This window comes from Cupressus sempervirens, chromosome 5, assembly GCF_028749045.1.
Source record: "Cupressus sempervirens isolate cs-2001-9-10 chromosome 5, ASM2874904v1, whole genome shotgun sequence".
Classification (NCBI taxonomy): Eukaryota; Viridiplantae; Streptophyta; class Pinopsida; order Cupressales; family Cupressaceae; genus Cupressus; species Cupressus sempervirens.
In genome coordinates this window covers 630,301,013-630,310,222 of record NC_143122.1, presented here as the reverse complement: position 1 = coordinate 630,310,222, position 9,210 = coordinate 630,301,013, and positions in this window count along the sequence as shown.

Below are 9,210 nucleotides of genomic sequence, written 5' to 3'. Positions count from 1 at the left end.
TGGACCCTCAGCCACCGCCATGCAAACGGAAAAACAAAGAAGTAGCAGATGAAATGAAGGAAAAGACCACAACAATAATGGATCATATTCGCTTAGACTGAACATGCAAAAAGCCTGCTCGCTATTACTCCACTTTCCAATTCTGCACAAACACATAAAAAGAACTCAGCCTTATCTTTCATTCATAGTAATCATACTAATAATGACAAATTAATAATAAATCAATACAAGCAACTTTAGCTGTCTTTTCCATCAAATGTTTTACAGCTGACATGCAATATGAATATGGGTTTACACCTTATTTGGAAGGTTATTCACTCCTTCGTCCACTCAAAAAACTACAGCACAAAAGTCACAATACATGCTTGAATATCTTGCCGTGTGCAATCACTCTTTCTTCCATTAAAAAAAATTACAGAGTACATACTCGATAATGTCTTGCCATTTCTATTGCTAGTGTTATACTTTGAATCAGTCTGCCCAGTCCAGGTCTGGAATTTGACGGTCACCTCTGTGATATAAAAAAATATTAATATTTTGAATTTTGAATTCTACAACAAGGGTTAAAAAAATAACAAAGTGGTTTCATATAATTTGGATGTCCGAGTTTGACATTTGAAGTTTAGAAGTTCTAACATTAACTTGTTTTTGCCTATAATATTTGTCAGTTAATAAAATCAATTTTAAATTTAATGTAAGTAGGATGTATAGCTAACATATAGACATGTTAAAGTTTCAAAAGTTTTTTGACTTTTTAATTTCTATTGGTTCAATGGTTTGTTGTCTCTTATTTTGATTGAGGGGGATCCATTTTAAATGTAATGTATTTTAAGTAATTCTTGGGAGTCAAGCCTACTAAATCCTTTATAGTGATGGGAAGTTTTAGAAAGGACAAGGGCACCATGTTCTAGTCCTTTCATCTTAAATATTTCAATAGTGAAGAAGATTTTTTTTTTGAAAAATTGGTTCTCTTCAAATCTCCTCAGATAAAATTTATTGATTTCCTAAATATGAGACTCAAGGTTTCCAAATTAAATGACAACCTAGAAGTGTACATTGTAGACATGATATATTGAATATCATAATGATAGGTTTTGATCCCTCTCTCATTGGTAACTTTATGTGTCATGCAGTGCAAGGTTGGGTGTACCCCCAATGGAGGTGGCCTAGCCCCCAACAAATAACCACAAAATGGAAAATGAGCACTAACAAAGATATTTAGATCCTAACAAAAACCCTTTCATTAATCATAATTAGAAGATTTACATCCAACATGCTAGATTGTAAGGCTTTCTTGGTTACAATCATTATAAACAAAGAAAGATCTCAATCCTTAAATGCAAACTTCCATCTCCAAGTTATCATCCCTCTATATGCTCCCATCTACTCTATGCTAAAACTGATTGTTCTAGACATCTCAAGACTCTATACTTATACCTAGCAAGCCACAAGTTGGCTTGAAATATTAAATTAGATTAACAATGAGGTCACAAGTCAACCTGATAGATTAAACTAAATAAACACTCAAACCACAAGTCAGCCTATGAGATTAAATTAAATAAACACTTAAGCCACAAGTTAGCCTGATAGATTAAGTTAAATAAACACTTAGGACAAGCCCCAAGTTTACAAACATAACTAAATCATATGATAAAATAAAACCACACAACTTTGGAGATAGGTAAATGTGTCATCCAACAATCCAGATCCAATATCACATAAAATAGCTCCACATAAGCAAAGATCGCCAAAATAATCTCCAAGGTCTTCCCAGGAAATACATAATATGTTACCTACAACCATCAAAAGATCCCCAACTCTAATGCGATCAAACCAATAATTATGTGAACATAGGAAAAGGTCCACATAGAGGTGTCAAAAAAACCCTAAGCTTTCATACATAGGATCCACTCAAAACCATGCTTGATGCTCCTACATCAAACTCTTGAGGTAAATAGAAAAGTGTCTCCCACACTTTGATTCCAAAAGAAATATTTGGACTCAATAGTCATCTTCACCAAAGGTTTCAAATTCATCACATGACACTAAGATACATCTCAAAATAATCCACACTTGCTCCATCCATTCAAACATTAAAATCATATGAACCTAAATAGTCCAATTAGTATGCCTACTCATAGGAACCAACTAACAACAAAAAGCTTCACAAATAATCTCTGCAAATAATCACAACCAACAATTGCAACATCCTCAAATACAAAATTCATGTCCACAACATCATGAAAATCCAAAACCAAGTCAGTAAGAAAATGTGCACACCCAAATCCATAATAGTAGCAATATGTGAATCCTCCACCATAACTAGTAAATCCACATCAACAAAAAAATGTGTATCTTCATAATTAGAGATCTCATTTCTCACAATAATATTTTCTCAATTTCCATGTCAGAGCAATCCATCTTCTCTTCAAAACTAAGACATACCTCATCATCTTCAGTGAATTCAACTTTTACCTCATCCACACCATCATCTTTATTTTCTTCTTTTGTGTTTTCAACAAGGCATGCAATTGCTTCTCTTTCTTGGCCTCCAACCAAGGCATTCAACTCTTTTTATGCTACTACAATCTCCAAATCATCTTCATCAACTTCAGGTTCATGAATCTTTTCATCTTCACGCTCTTCCCCTTCTTTTGTACATCATGTGTTACACTCCACTACTATTGGAAATATTAATTGGAAACAAGATAACAAGAGGGGGAGGGGGTGAATAAGGATCTATAAATTTTTTTGCTGATAAAACAATTAACTCTATTCACACCTAATCCATCTCATATCTTAGATCCCATAACATATAATCATAAACTTGTAATTCTAAAATGAAATTTGTCTAAGCATAACATCCATGAAAATATAAAAACATAATACAATGATTTTTGTAACCTAAAAACACTTCAAGTTGAGGGTAAAACTTGGGTGGTTATGAAACCCACAAATCTTTACTGCTACAACAACCCATAAATCTTTACTACTACAACAACAAAGTTCACTTGTTAGGGCTACAATTTGATCACTACTGATGATCTACCCTATGAGGGGTCTTCCCTACTAAGATTTTTTAAGACTATTAGGTCTTACCCTATTAAAGGATTTTATGCTTACAATAAAGTAAGGACTCTATTAAGAGATTTAAATAAGGTCTATTAGAACCACTCAATTAAGAGATTTTCCCTAATTGAGAATCTGTTCAAACTGATTCAGTACATGATCCTTTGGTTTTCTCTAAAATCTATTTATGGATCACCTCTCTTCAATATCTCAATCTGATCTCCTTATTTGATATGGTTTGTTCTATCCTTCACTCCTCTGGTTTCTCTTTCTGATCTCTTTTTAGACTTAGCCTTCCTTCACTCTGCACTTATCTTGTTCACTCCTTCACACTTGCTTCTTCTCTCTCACCACCATAATGATCCTAGGGTCCAACACTTATTAAATAGATAATCATAGAAAGTCATAGATTAGGATCAACAATCCATATTCCATCCTTTTTCCATTTTACCCTTCTAATTTTTTGATTGGTTAATCTTGTTTTCTAGGGATTTTAATACCTTTTGATACAATATGTAATCTCCTCCTTAATTATCTCTACAATATTTAAATGTCATGTAGAAGTTGGCTAAAATGATTTACATAAGTGTTTGTGCAATTCCAAACTCATATGTCAAACCTGGTTTACTTGGCACTTGAATATTCTGACGCTTCGTCATTACTAACATTCATGTTGTTACTCAAGTTCTATACACTTGACATAAAATGACTTGCTGAGCATTAACTAACTTTCCAAATGGTTGGTCTCTTCTTTGTTACTCACCTTGTATGTTGGCTCTATCTCTACTAGGGTTCTTAACAACCTTTGACCTACTTGGCATATGATAAAGTATAAACACATCCTTTGTAGCTCAAACTTCTCTAAATGGCTCAACCACAATGATGACTATCCAACACTACCTTGGAAATGCCTAAGTGTTAGACACTAATATGCAACTGAGGCTTAGAGGTCAACAATCTTCCCCTTTGACATTTGTGGAAAAAGCACTTTATCATAACTTATCTTTCCATGCAAAAATAATTAATTCTCCCCCTGAGACTATAAGATGGTCTTCAAAACTTAATCTCCATTATACAATATATACATGTTTGTAAACTCTAATGCTGATTCATCTGATTATGTTGTCACTGAATTTTGGCTCTATCTTTGTGTCATCACCCCTCTTGTTAGAAAATTCCCCCCTTTCACTTATATCATGTAGATATTTTCATCTTGTTTTTGTCACTTATGGCTTGAGGTTTGTAGGAGTTATCTTGTATTTTCCAAAAATGTTTAATGACATGCCAAAATTTCTTCAAGTCTTTTATTCTATCTATCTATTACTGATTATATGACTTGAATATGAATCTTTAGCTGGGCAGATAGATCAATTAAGCTCTCTTTAGTTGAAAGATGTCTATCTTCCTTCATTAAATTTTGAGCTATACATAATTCCCTCTAAATTATCTCCAAATGGCCTAATAGCATAAATTGAAATGAAATCAATTTGTTCTGTATGCCACTATTTCTAGCCATTAACTGAACTAATATTTTTTTATCAAATGCCAACTTATTAAATGAAGGTGAGCTTGAACTTGTGTTCTTACTAAATGAAAGTGTACTTGCCTTCATATATGCCTATAGAAAATAAATAGATTGTTGATTCTCCAATGTGAAGAGCTCAATATCACAAAGTTTCATGTACAAAGAATGAATGAGTTTCAAAACTCCTTCCAATTAAGTGGTAAGGTTAGAAAGCTCAACTTGCCTAATTGCATGTTCTGTTGAAAATTTCTGCAAAACATTGCACTCAAATTTCTTCTCAAACCATCTCATCAATTTATCATTGGTGTCTATATCTTCAATCTAAATTTTATCAACTATATACACTAAATAATCCAAAATTTGATGTTTCTCATTCACATCAGAAATCTCAAATGAATCAATAAAAATATCCTTGATATTTTGTAATACATGTTTCTTTTTGTGTTCTCTTCTCAATTGTTATTTCTTTGTCTTGGGACTTAGCAAGGTTTGTAATTATTCCATCTATTCCAATGTCATTTTATTCAAGTCATACATAGGAAACATTATGAATTCATCTAAACTCATTGTTTCCTTTATTGCATCCTCTATGTGTGCCATCATCTAAGATTGAGGAGCCATCACTAGGTAGTGATATCTATAGTTGTTTTCTCTTTGCACTCGATCCAGGTGTCTTTTCCTATTGAGCAGATTTAACCCAATGCATAGGTATAATAGATAATGTATCTATTGGTATGGCACTCCACATCTTTATAAGAGCTTGGATAACCTCTTTCTCTTTAGATTTCTCTACCTCTGCCATTTCTTTTTTTTATTCTTCCTTACTCACATCTAGTTTGACATATGTGACATGGGTAAATTATTGCCATGTCCTGTTGCTTGACACTCATGTCAGAAACTAGTGTAACTAATGTAACATTGAAACATTCAACATTTGTACTCTTAGTCCTTGTATAATACTATATTTATAGTAACACTAGATTGGTGCATGGTACAGATGGATATGAGGCATTTGGTGTAGCATTTTATGAATCTTCCTCAGTCAACACATTCCAATTCAGGGGGGATGAAACAAGAATGTACTCAATTGTGACAACATCCTGTTGTTCACACCCTACTACCAATTGTCAAATTTCTTTAACAAGTTTAGAAACTTTTGTTGTATCATCCTCCTCTTCCTTGACTTCTTCTTCTTCTTCTTCCTCATCATCTTCTTTGTCAGCCAATGCAATAGGAAATGCAAATGCTTCCTTCCATATACTTATGTTCTCTTTCTTGACTTCATGAGCTTTATTCTTCAAAATTTTGTAAGGCCTCTTCCTTGGCATAGATTTCTTCACAAAATCTTTTAGGGCTATAAACATATGTGTCTTTTTGAAATGTAGAATTGTTTATGCTAAAGTCGTCTCCCTGATTTATCTTTCAGTTGATGATGCCCACTTCCACTTAACTTCAAATTTATTATACAAATTCTCAGTACTGCATGACCTAACTCTATAGGTGTAAATTTTAATTATATCATCCTATCGATGATAGTTTTCTCAAGCTTCTCTTGGTCTTCTTTATTTCAAGAATAAAATTTGATTATCTTTAATGCTTCTATGTACTTGTTGATTATTTCATCATCTCACATACCTGGTCAACAGTCATTGGAGGCAATCTGGGTATAATCCAAAATTCATTTAGAATGTCAAACTCTATATCTTCATAATCTTCCTCCTCCTCATGTGTTAATACTAGTTTTATCCTCGACCTCTTAGGTAGATTTTTCTTTGGTGTCTTTTCCAACTTCCTCTTTTCTTAACTACCTTTCTCCTTTACAGTTAGGATCTGAGCTACGTTTGACCTTAAAATTACTCTTCTTTTTGACTCTAGCTCAAGTGTTGTGACAAATTTCTTCAACACAACCTTATTTAGATCCTCTTTTACTTTTCGATCAACAATTACTATTTCTTCTACTTGGTTGCCTTGGGCTTAGCAACAACTAGCTCTTTTCCCTTAGATGACTTATCTTTGACTTCATCAGTTTCCTCATCCTCACCTTTTCCTTTAGTGATCTAAAGTTGACCGTTACCAAGTTTTCCCTCAAGATCCTTCTTTCCTTTTCTATCTATCTTCATATTTTTGCTTCTAATGTTAGTCTACTCTTGTCTATGTCATATGTGCCGAATGGCTTGGCATTCACATCAATGTCTTCAGATAGCAGTGCACTTACTATTATTGTCACTTCATCAACATTAGCTTCATATTGCATCAGCCTTAGCCATACAACCCTTGGTTTTACTGCCTATGCATATATAAAATCTATATCTATCATGAAGCATATATCATCAAAATAGTTATCTACAATTGACTTAGGTATTCTCATTTGGTTTTTCATTTTGTTCTTGAATTCCTCAAAATAGTTATTGATTACAACTTCAAAATTGTCTTCTAATTGATTTTTCAAGTCATTTATTTGCTCAGTAGTTATTCTACTTCTATCCCATGAAATTGTTCCTACTATGGGAAATAAATTCTGTACATAGAAAAATATATAGACAAGTAGGGAACCAAACTTACATGATGTATTCTTGACTTTACTTATCACTCCAAGATTTTTTGACAATTGTTGTAGTTGTAGCTAGGCAAGATCATAAATATGATCTTTCTTTACAAAATTGTATCCCAAGTCCACTATAATGCAAGATATGCTATTCAGTTGGCTCGATTAATAGAACTTGTGTGTAGTCACACATATTACAAACTCAATGACAGGGCCATTGATCCCATTGATCGACATGCCACAACCATTCCACTTTTCCTTTATTTGCTACTCAAAAACATTCTTGCAACCCTTCTTATTGAATTTAGTATATCCAAAGTAGGATAACTAGTAACTTGGCATATGATAACCTTGTTAATCTTAATTGGTCCACCTTCTAACCATATCTTCATATCATGTACTCAACTCAACACATTCATTATCCACTCAACCTTGAAAACCTTCAGAAGGCTAGGACATAGGTCAACCCTTTCTCAACAATAATCTTGTGCTCATCCCTTAACACTCCATTATCATATAATCTATCATATGCTGCTCAAAGTTCATAGTCTGTAATCTATCCAACTTCACACATACAACATGATTGTGCATCATGAACCATCAATACCCTTAGTGGAATTGATGACATGATGTCAAATTCATCACCAGTCAATGCAATGTTTTAATATTCTTTCAAATTTGGTGGGGGACACTAGTTCTTCCTCACAATATATGCATTTCTCTCCTTTGAGATTTCTTTTGTAGATACATATGTAGATGATGCCATCTCTGAACTAGTGTTCAAATTTTTTTACATGATCCTTAAATTTACCAATGGTACACTATAATCCACTTTCTATATCATTGAAATTTCCTTTGAATCACATGTGTACTAAAAATCACTCAGCAAAATGAATGTACTACCAAAATTTGACATATACCTTCAATTTGTCAATTTAGGTCTGCAATAAATATGTTTATACTTTGGTAGGTGAATAATAGTGGTGTTAGCCTTCACAAGTTATGTTCATGCGTCTTTTCATTCAACCACTTTGTCAACATCACCTCACTTGATCAATACTACCAATTTCCTCATCCAATACATCAGCTCAATTGATGTAAGCTATCAGTATATATTACGATTCTCAGTCTATACAAATTTTATTACTGATACTAAACACTAGATAGTGTAACATATTCCATTGCCTAATACTTCTTTGAGATTTTTCCTAATGCATGTTGACTCATGCTCTATGGAATTTGAATCACTCTACTTGTTAGGAACTAATATACGATATCGCATTTAAATATATAGTCCCTGACATAACTCTTCTACTTAGTTGGATGTTGTTTGATAACTTGATCCATTATATTGGTTGATCTCAGGTTTGGTTTCTCCACTGCTTCCATATTCTACTATCTCTTTCCATGTTTTGTTCAACTTTCCCTTTTCCTTTATTGCTTTCTTTTTTTGGTGCTAGTGCTCTAGTCCTCAAGTTCTTACTAATATGTCCAACCTTAGGACAACTAAAACAAACTAGGTTTCCATTCAACCACTTCTTATAATTTCCTTTGAAATGTGTCTTAATGCAATTCTCAAGAATGTGCCCATACTCTCCACATTAATGACAATTATACAATGTGGTGTAATCCCAATTGCAAGAGTAACCATGTTTTGGTGCATGTGTTTTCTCTTTGGATGTCTAGTTACGTGTTTCCTTGGATCTACATTCATGAGATCTATGTCCATATTTATGATATTTATAAAAATTTCCTCCAAATCAAGGTGTAGTAGGTGCATTACTTTTCTTTGACTTTCATTCATGTGCTTGGTGTCCTTTTTTCCTGCAATTAAAATAGTTACTACTAAACTTAGGTTTAGGATTTTGCATACCATTTTTTCTTTTGAATATGTTTGTAGTATGTCCAGGTTTACCACAATGATGACAAGTAGGTTTACCTTTGAATTTTGCGTTTCTTTTCTCACCACTCTTTTATGATTCTCCTTTCTTAGTAGATGAAGATTTCTTGCCATGTCCTAGACCAAAAGTATCATCAAATAACCTTGGAGGTCTCATTAGTTCTTCAAAGT